A 15,850-nucleotide genomic window follows, 5' to 3' on the forward strand; every position below is an offset into this window, starting at 1 on the left:
GCACCATATATCGGTTGCTGAAACAGAGCATTTCCTCCTCTGCTTTTGCTGAACTGCAAGCTACATATGCTCTGTTTCGTCAAGTAACGTTCGCGTATGCGCTTCAGTTGTTCTTGAGTGAAGCTTTGCTTTGGCTGGAGATGATATATAATGCTGTGATACCCCTTTCTCCCGAAATGTTGATTAATTTCCGTTTCGGTTGAGAATGGGGCACTCCTAGGTCAAGAAAATTAGCAAAGGTCATGCCCAATTTTCTTGACCTAGAAGGTGCCCGATTCTCAACCGAAACAACAATTAATCAACATTTATATACAATGTTATTTCTAAAAAGCAAATATTTCTAAGTGGCTTTTATAGTTTTCCCTTAAGTTGAAATGCAAACTATTTTTTCTTCCTGCAGCAAGAGCAATAGTGCACTTAGTTTGGTGGAGTTGAAACCAGAGAGTTGATTACTAATATAGGATAAAACTGTGAACAGTGAAGTAAATAAAACACCAAATCAACACAATGCCTCTTGTGTTATACATATAGAAGTGTTATATCAACTCATAGTTATTACTAATGTTAGTTGCTCTCTTTCTGTGCCTTTTTACAACATGAGCAATGCATAGTTATTACTAATGGTATAATCTATACCTATATGGAGTGTGTACTATTAGTGTAAATTCTTCTTTGGTTAATGATAACATGACAGGAAATATCTGTGAAATTACTTTCTATAGGATTTTGTTGTTGTTGTGAATTTTCAGAAAGGTTACTTAACTCACCTGTTGCAGAAAAAAAATAGTCAGTGCTAACATGCTGATTTGTAATAACTCTAGTAGATACTACCCTGATCTCATCCAATAACTCAAGTGCCAAGCAAGAGAGATATTGTGTATAAGAAATTACTTGAGAAGCTCAAACAGTTCAGCATTTGAGCCATTATTCTAGGTTTGCCAGTACTAGTAAAACATGCAACAATACTGCCCACAGGTTGCAGAACAATGTTCCTAATGGTGATACCTTCGCAACCGTGTATGCCGTCACCCTTGAAGCCTTGCGGGCATTTGCAGCCCTTAGCTTGTTCATTCTGTCGATTTCCAAAATTCATTTTTGTACCGCACACCGAAGCCCCAAGAAAGAAAACTGCAATCTGAAACAGATGATCAATTTTCAGCCCTTGGATTAGTTTAGTATTTTTTTACACACTCAGACACCCTTGCTTGCCATGTGTGTGAGAGAGATAGTGAGAGGAGACAAGAAGAAGGGGGTTAGGAAGGGACTTGGACCTTAGCAACAACACACTAACAGGTTCCATCCCAAAACACCTAGGCAATATCACAAACATCTCTCAATTGTTCCTTGACAATAACCAACTTTTTGGGGACATTCCTCGAGAATTAGGTTATTTGGTCAACTTAGAGATCTTGTTCCTTGACAATAACCAACTTTTTGACCAATTTGTTTTCCTATTTAGAGCGAAACATGGCCCACAACGATGAGGCCGGCGGTTCGGGCAAGCAATTCTGGGAGCTGTCCCAGGAGATGGAGGAAGAACCTCACCGCTATGAGGACGCCGCGGAAGACACCGATCCCGACTACACAACCCCTAGTGGCGTCAGGGATGACACTACTGATGGTGCCGCCGAGGATGCCACCACTGATGATGGCAGCGCACGCACAGATGGCAGCCAACCGAAGAGGCAACGGAAGGACCGGCGCCCGAACGTGCTCGGCACCGTCAAGGAGGAATTTACTGAAGTGTCCTCCGGTGGGCATCCAATGGCGCCCAAAGAATTTGTCAAGGGGTACGCGGGACAGCTCGGGTGCATTCTCCGGAGCACCGTCTCGATCAACACCGAGAACCTAAGGCATCGTGACCGAGGGAATTTGCGCAACCTCCTCTTAACGAAGCTGCACGAACGATACAAGTTCCCCGGTGACTTCGCAAACACACGCCTCTCAGGGAATAAAGTCAACAGTGCCGCCCTCACGAAGATGAGCACGGCCCTGGCTACTTGGAGAGCCGCGGTGAAGAGAAGGATTGAAAAAGGTGATAGTTATGACAAGATCAAGGAGGCAAATCCTTCGATCAGCGAAGCTGACTACCTGGAGTTCAAGATCAAGTGCGAGAGCAACGCAACCGCGGAATCAAGTCAGTGTGGGAAAGATATGCGGGACATGAACTTAGGGGTCCACAAACTCGGTCCCGGCGGTTACAGAGTGGTGGAACCTATATGGGACAAGGAGGACGCGGAGCGTGCCGAGCAAGGCCTACCGCCCCTCTTCGATAAATACCGTGACAAGCAGACCAAGAACTATGTCAGGGCCCGGTACAAGATTGACCCGGTAACCAAGGAGCTTACCACGGATCCGAAGACCAAGGCGCTTGAGCTTGTTTTGGTAAGGAATACACCCCCGCGTAATTAGCTCCATATGGTTGCATTCTAATTAATGAAGCCAAATTTCTAAATGGTTCACGTTCCTTCCGCAGGACACTGAAAGCAGTAACGCGGGGTCGTCTAAGAGCTCCCCTTGGGACACCACTTTAAAAGGGCGTTGAACGTAATGTGAAGGAAATATGCCCTAGAGGCAATAATAAAGTTATTATTTATTTCCTTATATCATGATAAATGTTTATTATCCATGCTAGAATTGTATTAACCGGAAACATAATACTTGTGTGAATACATAGACAAACAGAGTGTCACTAGTATGCCTCTACTTGACTAGCTCGTTGATCAAAGATGGTTATGTTTCCTAGCCATTGACATGAGTTGTCATTTGATTAACGGGATCACATCATTAGGAGAATGATGTGATTGACTTCACCCATTCCATTAGCTTAGCACTCGATCGTTTAGTATGTTGCTATTGCTTTCTTCATGACTTATACATGTTCCTGTGACTATTAGATTATGCAACTCCCGTTTACCGGAGGAACACTTTGTGTGCTACCAAACGTCACAACGTAACTGGGTGATTATAAAGGTGCTCTACAGGTGTCTCCGAAGGTACTTGTTGGGTTGGCGTATTTCGAGATTAGGATTTGTCACTCTGATTGTCGGAGAGGCATCTCTGGGCCCACTCGGTAATGCACATCACTTAAGCCTTGCAAGCATTGCAACTAATGAGTTAGTTGCGAGATGATGTATTATGGAACGAGTAAAGAGACTTGGCGGTAACGAGATTGAACTAGGTATTGAGATACCGACGATCGAATCTCGGGCAAGTAACATATCAATGACAAAGGGAACAACGTATGTTGTTATGCGGTCTGACCGATAAAGATCTTCGTAGAATATGTGGGAGCCAATATGAGCATCCAGGTTCCGCTATTGGTTATTGACCGGAGACGTGTCTCGGTCATGTCTGCATAGTTCTCGAACCCGTAGGGTCCGCACGCTTAAAGTTTCGATGACAGTTATTATGAGTTTATATGTTTTGATGTACCGAAGGTAGTTCGGAGTCCCGGATGTGATCACGGACATGACGAGGAGTCTCGAAATGGTCGAGACATGAAGATTGATATATTGGACGACTATATTCGGACACCGGAATGGTTCCGGGGGTTATTGGACATATACTGGAGTACCGGGAGGTTACCGGAACCCCTCGAGGGTTTAATGGGCCTACATGGGCCTTAGTGGAGAAGAGGAGAGGCGGCTAGGGAAGGCCGCGCGCCCCCTCCCCCTCTAGTCCGAATTGGACAAGGAGGGGGCGGTGTTGGAAATATGCCCTAGAGGCAATAATAAAATGGTTATTATTATATTTCCTTGTTCATGATAATTGTCTATTGTTCATGCTATAATTGTATTAACCGAAAACCGTAACATGTGTGAATACATAGATCGTAATATGTCCCTAGTAAGCCTCTAGTTGACTTGCTCGGTGATCAAAGGATGGTCGTGGTTTCCTGGCCATGGACATTGGATGTCGTTGATAACGGGATCACATCATTGGGAGAATGATGTGATGGACAAGACCCAATCTTAAGCATAGCACAAGATCGTGTAGTTCGTTTGCTAAAGATTTTCCAATGTCAAGTATCATTTCCTTAGACAATGAGATTGTGCAACTCCCGGATACCGTAGGAATGCTTTGGGTGTACCAAACGTCACAACGTAACTGGGTGGCTATAAAGGTGCACTACAGGTGTCTCCGAAAGTATCTGTTGGGTTGGCACGAATCGAGACTGAGATTTGTCACTCCGTATGACAGAGAGGTATCTCTGGGCCCACTCGGTAATGCATCATCATAATGAGCTCAATGTGACTAAAGGAGTTGGTCACGGGATCATGCGTTACAGATCGAGTAAAGAGACTTGCCGGCAACGAGATTGAACAAGGTATAGGGATACCGACGATCGAATCCCGGGCAAGTAACATACCGATAGACAAAGGGAATTGTATACGGGATTGATTGAATCCTCGACATCGTGGTTCATCTGATGAGATCATCGTGGAACATGTGGGAGCCAATATGGGTATCCAGATCCCGCTATTGGTTATTGACCAGAGAGGTGTCTCGGTCATGTCTGCATGGTTCCCGAACCCGTAGGGTCCACACACATAAGGTTCGGCGACGCTTGAGTTGTTATGGGAAATAGTATGTGGTTACCGAAGGTTGTTCGGAGTCCCGGATGAGATCACGGATGTGACGAGGAACTCCGGAATGTTCTGGAGGTGAAGATCGATATATTGGACGAAGGGTATTGGAGTCCGGAAGTGTTCCGGAGGTACCAGGCTATGACCAGCGTGACCGAAAGGGGTTTCGGAGGCCCCGACAAGCGTTGGGGGGCCTTATGGGCCAAGGGGAGGGGGCACACCAGCCCACTAAGGGGCTATGCGCCCCTCCCACTCCATCTCACATAACTTGGAGAGGTGAGACGCCTCCACCTGGCTTGGGAGGCAAGCCTCCACCTAGCTTGGCTTGGGGGGCAAGTCTCCCTAGGATTTCCCTAGGGAGATCCAATCTGCCTTGGCCGCCGCACCCTAGGGAAACCCTAGGGTGCCTCCTCCTCCCCCCTTTCCCCTATATATAGTGAGGGAGAGAGAGGGCAGCCACACCCCTTCCCCGGGCGCAGCCCTCTCCTCCTCCAACTCCTCCTCCTCCTCCGTAGTGCTTAGCGAAGCTCTGCCGGAGAACCACGAGCTCCATCGCCACCACGCCGTCGTGCTGCTGGAGTTCTCCCTCAACTTCTCCTCTCCCCTTGCTGGATCAAGAAGGAGGAGACGTCCCCAGGCTGTACGTGTGTTGAACGCGGAGGTGTCGTCCGTTCGGCACTTGGATCGGATTTTTCGCGATTTGAATCGCCGCGAGTACGACTCCATCAACCGCGTTCTTGTAACGCTTCCGCTTAGCGATCTTCAAGGGTATGAAGATGCACTCCCTCTCTCTCATTGCTAGCATATCCTAGATTGATCTTGGTGACACGTAGGAAAATTTTGAATTATTACTACGTTCCCCAACAGGCGGCGCCCCCCCTTTCCTTCCTCTCTCTCTCCTCTTTCCCCCTTCTCCTAATCCAACAAGGAAGGGAGGGAGTCCTACTCCCGGTGGGAGTAGCACTCCTCCTGGCGCGCCCCTCTCCTGGCCGGCCGCCTCTCCCCCCTTGCTCCTTTATATACGGGGGCAGGGGCACCCCAAGGACACAACAATTGATCATTGATCTTGTAGCCGTGTGCGGTGCCCCCCTCCACCATAGTCCACCTCGATAATATCGTAGCGGTGCTTAGGCAAAGCCCTGCGTCGGTAGAACATCATCATCGTCACCACGCCGTCGTGCTGACGAAACTCTCCCTCAACACTCGGCTGGATCAGAGTTCGAGGGACGTCATCGGGCTGAACGTGTGCTGAACTCGGAGGTGCCGTGCGTTCGGTACTTGATCGGTCGGATCATGAAGACGTACGACTACATCAACCGCGTTGTGCTAACGCTTCCGCTTTCGGTCTACGAGGGTACGTGGACACACTCTCCCCTCTCGTTGCTACGCATCACCATGATCTTGCGTGTGCGTAGGAATTTTTTTGAAATTACTACGTTCCCCAACATAATGAAAAACAAGGATAAGCTCAGTAAGCCGTCGTCAGCTGGTCGTGTGGCCGACAAACACTACTAGGAAAAGGCCTACTAGTGGCGCACCAGTTTTGCCTACTAATGGCGCACCACTGGTGCGCCACTAGTACCACGCCACTAGTATTTTTTACTAATGGCGCACCAGGCAGTGCGCCATTAGTATAGGCCACGGTGCGCCATTAGTATGCCTCCCAGGGGGCCATATTTACCCATGTGCTTTGCCATACTAATGGCGCACTGCTGGGTGATGCGCCATTAGTATCCTTTGGCATACTAATGGCGCACGTTGGGGTGATGCGCCATTAGTATGTATATTAGGGATTTTTTTTCTTTTCTGATATTTGCATAGATTACAAAATATATTATTGGACAGAATATAAACAGCACCACACAGCAACAGCAGATTCATCGAATACAATAGAAGATTAGTCTCCAAATACAATTCATCATATTAGTCTCCGAATTCAAAAGACCGAACAAAGATAGAACATTACAAGTCTCGAGACCGCGAGTAGCGAGTTTGTCGAAAGTAATACTAATCCGAACAAGTCCTACTAATCATCATCATACAACTTCTACTCGTTATTAATAACAAGTCATACGATCATCATCCTGATAGTCATCGAACCAACCCTACTTAATTGTTCTTCATTATGTAAAATAGCATAAAACAATATAGACCCTGACTCTCCATTATGGAGAATGGAGATCATCCTGTCTCCAATTCTTGCGCGGCTCTTCCTTTTGCTTCCAAGAACCTCCTTATGACTGTCCATACATTTTTTCCATTCTCCGATTAGCATGTCTCCACTTCTTCTAGAAATCCGGTATGGACAGTTGAGATTCGTAGGATGACCTGATATAAGTTCAAAACATGAAGGCTGCCATTCCGATACATCAAATGAGGCACACAATCCTCTGGGATTCTCTGTTGAAAAACATAGTAATAACTTCATAGTTAGCAATGATGTACTAGTTTTAGAAGTATGCAAAAGATGCACGGATGTCGTAATAGTAAAAAATCTTACCAGGGTATCTCCATGGTAGTTACCGTAGTTCAACACGTGCACCAGTGGCACGTATTGACCATAATGTTGAGGAGTTTGATTGTAGATATTGTAATTCTCAAGATCAGTACAAAATCCGACCAGATGATTTTTCTCCTGATAAGTTAACTCGGAGCCATCGGTGTAGTGGGTTTTGTCTACCATGTTCCGCACATTTTTTGAACAATCAAAATAAGCTGTCAATGGAAATAAGTTGTTAACTATTTTGAAATAAACAATATAAATTAGTTAATAATTAACTATGTTTGAGAAACTCACATAGCGGTAGAATTGGAGGCGTATCAACAAGGACCCAAATGTCCATATTGTCTTGGTCGATGTTAGGATCACCAAGATCCATGGTGACAAGCATACCCTCATCAAAACCATACATCTTGCAAAATGCTTCCCAATTTTTGCAACCAAAATGGGTTACGCTCTCAGCATTATACAGATTTACTTCAAAATCCACATCATGATGTGTCCTTAGGTGAATTTTCTTCGTTTCAAAATTTTCATGATCTTCAAAATCCATCCTCTCCAAGACATAGCGTCTTGCATGACATGGGATAAACTATACTCGAATTGTAAAATATGAAATTACACGTTGAAATAGTTGAAGTCATGCTTAATTATGAAAAAAACACTGGTCGTCGTTGCGTACCGTTTCAACTTCGAAGGTCTCCTCGAGCTTAATGCTGAAGCGTCGATCATCGTCCAGGTGAGGCCTGTCGCACAGACCTCGACCGTCGTGGCACCAGTCGCACTCCCCCGGGAGACTTTCGTCGTCCGATGACGACATTTCCTATGTTCATAATTCAAAACTACATCATCTCTGTTGGGTCCAATAAGATAATCCACAGTGTGGTGAAAACACGCCCTTCGAACTGGTTTTATCATTTAGGGTTTGTCGACGCTGAGGCACCCTAAATGCTAAGTTAAGTTTTCATCATTTAGGGTTTATCGATGCCGAGGGACCCTAGGTTGACTGATATATATGGGTATCTTCTAATAATACACCCTATCAAGAAAAGGGAAGGAGAATTCTAAGTTGGGCCTAATCACATGGCTCTATTGCCACCTATGGTTTAATGCAGCAAGAATAAAGGGGCAGTTGATCCTACTTAATTAAGTACTAAGATACCCCGAAACCTCTGCACTTGGAGGCCCAACAACGTCTACAAGAAGGTTGTGTAGTAGACATCAAGCTCTTTTCTGGCGCCGTTGCCGGGGAGGTGAGTGCTTGAAGGTATATCTTTAGATCTTGCAATCGAATCTTTTAGTTTCTTGTTTTATCACTAGTTTAGTCTAAAAGAAAACTACAAAAAAATGGAATTAAGGGTGCCTCATATGCTTCATCTTTTCAAAGTCTTTCGTGAAAATGATGGGAAGGAAAATTGTGCTCAATTGCTAGAGGAATAATTCATTAAAATGTTTGGCACTAAATCTTTGAATGATAAGCATGATTGCGATATTGTTAGTATGAATTCTTTGAATACCCATGATGCTAATGATATGCAAAGCCACAAGCTTGGGGATGCTATGTTTGATGAATATGATATTTTTAGTCCCCCAAGTTTTGATGTGCAAATTTATTATGATGAAAGCATGCCTCCTATCTATGATGATTATTGTGATGACACGTATGCTATAAAGAATAATGATAACCATGAAACTTGTCATCATGATTTTAATTTTCAATTGGATTATGCTTCACATGATAGTTATTTTTGTTGAGTTTGCTCCCACCACTATTTCGAATGAGAAGAAATTTGCTTATGTGGAGAGTAATAAAATTTCAATGCTTGTAGATCATGAAAAGAATGCTTTATGTGCTGGTTATATTGTTGAATTCATTCATGATGCTACTGAGAATTATTATGAGGGAGGAACATTTGCTTGTAGGAATTGCAATAATATCAAGTTTCCTCGCTATGTGCTTAAAGTTTTAAAGTTATGCTTGTTTTGCCTTCCTATGCTAGTTGATTATTGTTCTCATAAGTTGTTTGCTCACAAAATCCCTATGCATAGGAAGCGGGTTAGACTTAAGTATGCTAGTCATATTCATCATGATGCTCTCTTTATGTTTCAATTCTTATCTTTTATGTGAGCATCATTGAAATCATCATGCCTAGCTAGGGGCGTTAAACGTAAGCGCTTGTTGGGAGGCAACCCAATTTTATTTTTAGTTTCTTGCTTTTTGGTTCTGTTTAATAATAAATATTTGATTTAGCCTCTGGTTAGATGTAGTTTTATGCTTTAATTAGTGTTTGTGCCAAGTAAGACCTATAGGATCTTCTTGGATGATAGTTATTTGATCTTGCTGAAAATTCCAGAAACTTTCTGTTCACGCAAACAATTTTTTAAAATCACCAGAACGTGATAAAATACTGATTCCAATTGCAGAAGATCAATAATGAAATTATCTAGGTCGTCCTATTTTGGTAGAATTTTTTGAGTTCCAGAAGTTTGCGTTAGTTACAGATTACTACAGATTGTTCTGTTTTTGACAGATTCTGTTTTTCGTGTGTTGTTTGCTTATTTTGATGAATCTATGGCTAGTAAAATAGTTTATAAACCATAGAGAAGTTGTAATACAGTAGATTTAACACCAATAAAAATAAATAATGAGTTTATTACAGTACCTTGAAGTGGTGTTTTGTTTTCTTTCGCTAACAGAGCTCACGAGATTTTCTGTTAAGTTTTGTGTTGTGAAGTTTTCAAGTTTTGGGTAAAGATTCGATGGACTATGGAATAAGGAGTGGCAAGAGCCTAAGCTTGGGGATGCCCAAACAACCCCAAGGTAATCTAAGGACACCAAAAATCCAAAGCTTGGGGATGCCCCGGAAGGCATCCCCTCTGTCATCTTCGTTCATCGGTAACTTTACTTGGAGCTATATTTTTATTCACCACATGATATGTGTTTTGCTTGGAGCGTAATTTTATTTTCTTTAGCCTTGCTTGATGTTTGAATAAAATACCAAGATCTGAAATTCTTAAATGAGAGAGAGTCTTCACATAGCTACATAATCATTCAACTACTCATTGATCTTCACTTATATCTTTTTGGAGTAGTTTGTCATTTACTCGTGTGCTTCACTTATATCCTATGAGTAAATAGTTGAATGAATTGAATATCATAAATCTGAAATTATATATGTTTCATATACTTCTCCCATGGGGAGTAATGACTTTACATATAAGAAGTAGAGGTGGTAATTTTTTGAAGGTTAGCAAACGTTGTATTGGTCACTTGAACAATTCATGAAAGAATATTGAAGGAAGAGAGATTTCACATATAAATATACTATCTTGGACATCTTTTATAATTGTGAGCACTCATTAAAATATGACTTGCTAAAAGGTTGATGTTGGACAAGGAAGACAACATAATGGGTTATGTTTTCTTATATCCGAAATAAAGTATATTGTGATGGATCGCCCAACACGTTGAGCTTGCCTTTCCCCCTCATGCTAGCCAAATTCTTTGCACTAAGTAGAGATACTACTTGTGCTTCCAAACTTCCCTTAAACCAGTATTGCCAAGAGAGTCCACCATACCTACCTATGGATTGAGTAAGATCCTTCAAGTAAGTTGTCATCGGTGCATGCAATAAAAATTGCTCTCTGAATATGTATGATCTTTTAGTGTCGAGAAAATAAGCTTTATACGATCTTGTGATATGGAAGCAATAAAAGCGACGGAATGCATAATAAAGGTCCCTATCACAAGTAGCAATATAAAGTGACGTTCCCTCGCATTAAGATTTTGTGCATCCAACTATAAAAGCGCATGGCAACCTCTGCTTCCCTCTGCGAAGGGCCTATCTCTTATTCTTGCCTTTTACCTTATGCAAGAGTCATGGTGATCTTCACCTTTCCTTTTTACATTTTATCCTTTGGCGAGCACATGATGTTGGAAAGATTCTGATATATATATATACATATATATATATATATATATATATATATATATATATCTCCAATTGGATGTAAGGCATCATGAGCTATTATTGTTGACATTACCCTTGAGGTAAAAGGTTGGGAGGCGAATCTATAAGCCCCTATCTTTCTCTGTGTCTGATTAAAACTTTGAACCCATGAATATCGTGTGAGTGTTAGCAATTGTGAAAGACTAAATGATAGTTGAGTATGTGGAGTTTGCTAAATCAAAGCTCTGACATAGACTCTTCCTGAAAATAAGATGAATTGTAATTGTTTGATGACTAATAATACGGTTTGTTAGTTTTCAAGAAAGTTTATGATCTATACTTTAACATGTGAATAGCTTGTTACTTGATCATGAAAAGTTCTATGAGTTGAGCTACTGTTATGACATATGATGATGCTAGAAAAGGTGATTGAAATTATCATTGATCAAACTTGTGCACCTGCTAGCATTCACACTTCATAAATTATTTCTTTTATCATTTACCTACTCGAGGACGAGCAGGAATTACGCTTGGGGATGCTGATACGTCTCCAACGTATCTATAATTTATGAAGTATTCATGCTATTATATTATCCATCTTGGATGTTTAATGGGTTTTACTATGCACTTTTATATTATTTTTGGGACTAACCTATTAACCCAGAGCCCAGTGCCAGTTTCTGTTTTTCTCCTTGTTTCAGTGTTTCGCGGAAAAGGAATATCAAACGGAGTCCAAACGGAATGAAACCTTCGGGAGAGTTATTTTTGGAACGGAAGCAATCCAGAAGACTTGGAGTATACGTAAGGGAAGCAACGAGGAAGGCACGAGGCAGGGGGGTGCGACCACCCCCCCTGGGCGCGCCCTCCACCCTCGTGGGCCCCTCGTGGCTCCCCTGACCGACTTCTTTCGCCTATATATATCCATATACCCTAAAACCACCGGGGAACAGAATAGATCGGGAGTTCCGCCGCCGCAAGCCTCTGTGGCCACCAAAAACCAATCGGGACCCTGTTCCGGCACCCTGCCGGAGGGGGGATCCCTCACCGGTGGCCATCTTCATCATCCCGGCGCTCTCCATGACGAGGAGGGAGTAGTTCACCCTCGGGGCTGAGGTTATGTACCAGTAGCTATGTGTTTGATCTCTCTCTCTCTCTCGTGTTCTTGATTTGGAACGATCTTGATGTATCGCGAGCTTTGCTATTATAGTTGGATCTTATGATGTTTCTCCCCCTCTACTCTCTTGTAATGGATTGAGTTTTCCCTTTGAAGTTATCTTATCAGATTGAGTCTTTAAGGATTTGAGAACACTTGATGTATGTCTTGCATGTGCTTATCTGTGGTGACAATGGGATAATCACGTGATCCACTTGATGTATGTTTTGGTGATCAACTTGCGGGTTCTGTACATTGTGAACTTATGCATAGGGGTTGGCACACGTTTTTGTCTTGACTCTCCGGTAGAAACTTTGGGGCACTCTTTGAAGTACTTTGTGTTGGTTTGAATAGATGAATCTGAGATTGTGTGATGCATATCGTATAATCATACCCACGGATAATTGAGGTGATATTGGAGTATCTAGGTGACATTAGGGTTTTGGTTGATTTGTGTCTTAAGGTGTTATTCTAGTACGAACTCTATGATAGATCGAACGGAAAGAATAGCTTCGTGTTATTTTACTACGGACTCTTGAATAGATCGATCAGAAAGGATAACTTTGAGGTGGTTTCGTACCCTACAATAATCTCTTCGTTTGTTCTCCGCTATTAGTGACTTTGGAGTGACTCTTTGTTGCATGTTGAGGGATAGTTATATGATCCAATTATTTTTTATTGTTGAGAGAACTTGCACTAGTGAAAGTATGAACCCTAGGCCTTGTTTCAACGCATTGCAATACCGTTTGTGCTCACTTTTATCACTTGCTACCTTGCTGTTTTTATAATTTCATATTACAAAAACCTATACCTACCATTCATATTGCACTTGTATCACCATCTCTTCGCCGAACTAGTGCACCTATACAATTTACCATTGTATTGGGTGTGTTGGGGACACAAGAGACTCATATAGGTTTTTGTAATCTGAAAATAGAAAAACAGCAAGGTAACTAATGATAAAAGTGAGCGTAAACGGTATTGCAATGCTAGGAAACAAGGCCTAGGGTTCATACTTTCACTAGTGCAAGTTCTCTCAACAATAATAACATAATTGGATCATATAACTATCCCTCATCATGCAACAAAGAGTCACTCCAAAGTCACTAATAGAGGAGAACAAACGAAGAGATTATGGTAGGGTACGAAACCACCTCAAAGTTACTCTTTCTGATCGATCTATTCAAGATTCCGTAGTAAAAATAACACGAAGCTATTCTTTCCGTTCGATCTATCATAGAGTTCTTACTAGACTAACACCTTAAGACACAAATCAACCAAAATCCTAATGTCACCTGGATACTCCAATGTCACGTCAAGGATCCGTGGGTATGATTATACGATATGCATCACACAATCTCAGATTCATCTATTCAACCAACACAAAGAACTTCAAAGAGTGCCCCAAAGTTTCTACCGGATAGTCAAGACGAAAACGTGTGCCAACCCCTATGCATAAGTTCACAAACGGAACCCGCAAGTTGATCACCAGAACATACATCAAGTGGATCACGGGGGGTGGGCGTGCCCTCCACCCTCGTGGACAGCTCAGGACTCTTCTGGTCCAACTCTTTTGCTCCGGAGGCTTCTTTTGGTCCATAAAAAATCATCAAAAATTGGCACGTCAATTGGACTCCTTTTGGTGTTCCTTTTTTGTAAAGCTCAAACACAAGGAAAAAATAGAAACATGCACTGGGCTCTAGGTTAATAAGTTAGTCCCAAAAATCATATAAAATAACATATAAATGCATATAAAACATCCTAGAAGGATAATATAATAGCATGAATACTTCATAAATTATAGATACGTTGGAGACGTATCACCCGGCAGACAGCTCTGCCGGAGCCCTAGATTGGTTCCGCCAAGGTTCCGCCTCGTGGCGGCGGAGTTTCTTCCCGAAAGCTTGCTTATGATTTTTCCTCGGGCGAAAGACTTCATATAGCAGAAGATGGGCACCGGAGGCCTGCCAGGGGGCCCACGAGGCAGGGGCGCGCCCAGGGGGTAGGGCGCGCCTCCCACCCTCGTGGCCAGGGTGTGGCCCCCTCTGGTATTTTCTCCGCTCAGTATTTTTTATTAATTCCAAAAATGACTTCCGTGAAGTTTCAGGACTTTTGGAGCTGTGCAGAATAGGTCTCTAATATTTGCTCCTTTTCCAGCCCAGAATTCCAGCTGCCGGCATTCTCCCTCTTCATGTAAACCTTGTAAAATAAGAGAGAATAGGCATAAGTATTGTGACATAACGTGCAATAACAGCCCATAATGCAATAAATATCGATATAAAAGCATGATGCAAAATGGACGTATGACCTCCCCCAAGCTTAGACCTCGCTTGTCCTCAAGCGAAAGCCGATAACGATAAATATGTCCACATGAGATAGAGGTGTCGATAAAATAAAATACGGACATGAGGGCAACATGATCATTCTTATAACAGCAAAACATATATATATATATATATATATATATATATATATATATATATATATATTGTCATATGATTTCTTATGCTCAAGTAATAATCTATTCACAACGTCAAGTATGAATCAGAAACTTCATTGAGAACCAACAAACTATAATCTCAGTCATTGAAGCAATTGCAATTTATCATAACATCAGAAATAGTCCATATAAGAGCTTTTCAGCAAGTCCACATACTCAACTATCATTTAGTCTTTCACAATTGCTACCACTCACGCAATACTTATGGTTATGGAGCTTTAATCTGACGCAAAGAAAGATAGGGGCTTATTGTGTTGCCTCCCAACCTTTTACCTCAAGGGTAATGTCAACAATAATGATTCATGCCAACTTACATCCAATTGGATATATATATATCAGGATCTTTCCAACACACTGTGCTTGCCAAAGGATAAAATATGAAAGGGAAAGGTGAAGATCACCATGACTCTTGCAAGGTATAAGATAAAAGTAAAAGATAGGCCCTTCGCAGAGGGAAGTAGAGGTTCTCATGTGCTTTTGGGGTTGGATGCACGAAATCTTAATGCAAAAGAACGTCACTTTATATTGCCACTTGTGATGTGGACCTTTATTATGCAGTCCGTCGCTTTTATTTCTTCCACATCACACGATCGTATAAAGCTTATTTTCTCCACATTAATAAATCATACATATTTAGAAAGCAATTTTTATTGCAAGCAACATGACAACTTACTTGAAGGATCTTACTCAATCCATAGGTAGGTATGGTGGACTCTCATGGTAAAACTGGGTTTAAGGGTATTCGGAAGCACAAGTAGTATCTCTACTTGGTGCAAAGAATTTGGCTAGCATGAGGGAGAAAGGCAGGCTCAACATGTTGGATGATCCATGACAATATACTTTATTTCGGATATAGGAAAACATAACCCATTACATCGTCTTCCTTGTCCAACATCAACTCTTTAGCATGTCATACTTTAATGAGTGCTCACAATCATAAAAGATGTCCAAGATAGTATATTTATATGTGGGACCTCTCTTTCTTTATTACTTCCTATTAATTGCAACGATGAACAAAAATATGTTTGTCAACTCTCAACAACTTTTAATCATCATACTCTTTATATGTGAAGTCATTACTCTCCATAAGATTAATATGATCTCTTTACTTCTTTTTATTCTTTCTTTTTTTCTTTTTTTTCCCTTAAGAGCATAGCA

Source organism: Triticum aestivum, chromosome 3D, assembly GCF_018294505.1.
Source record: "Triticum aestivum cultivar Chinese Spring chromosome 3D, IWGSC CS RefSeq v2.1, whole genome shotgun sequence".
Lineage (NCBI taxonomy): Eukaryota > Viridiplantae > Streptophyta > Magnoliopsida > Poales > Poaceae > Triticum > Triticum aestivum.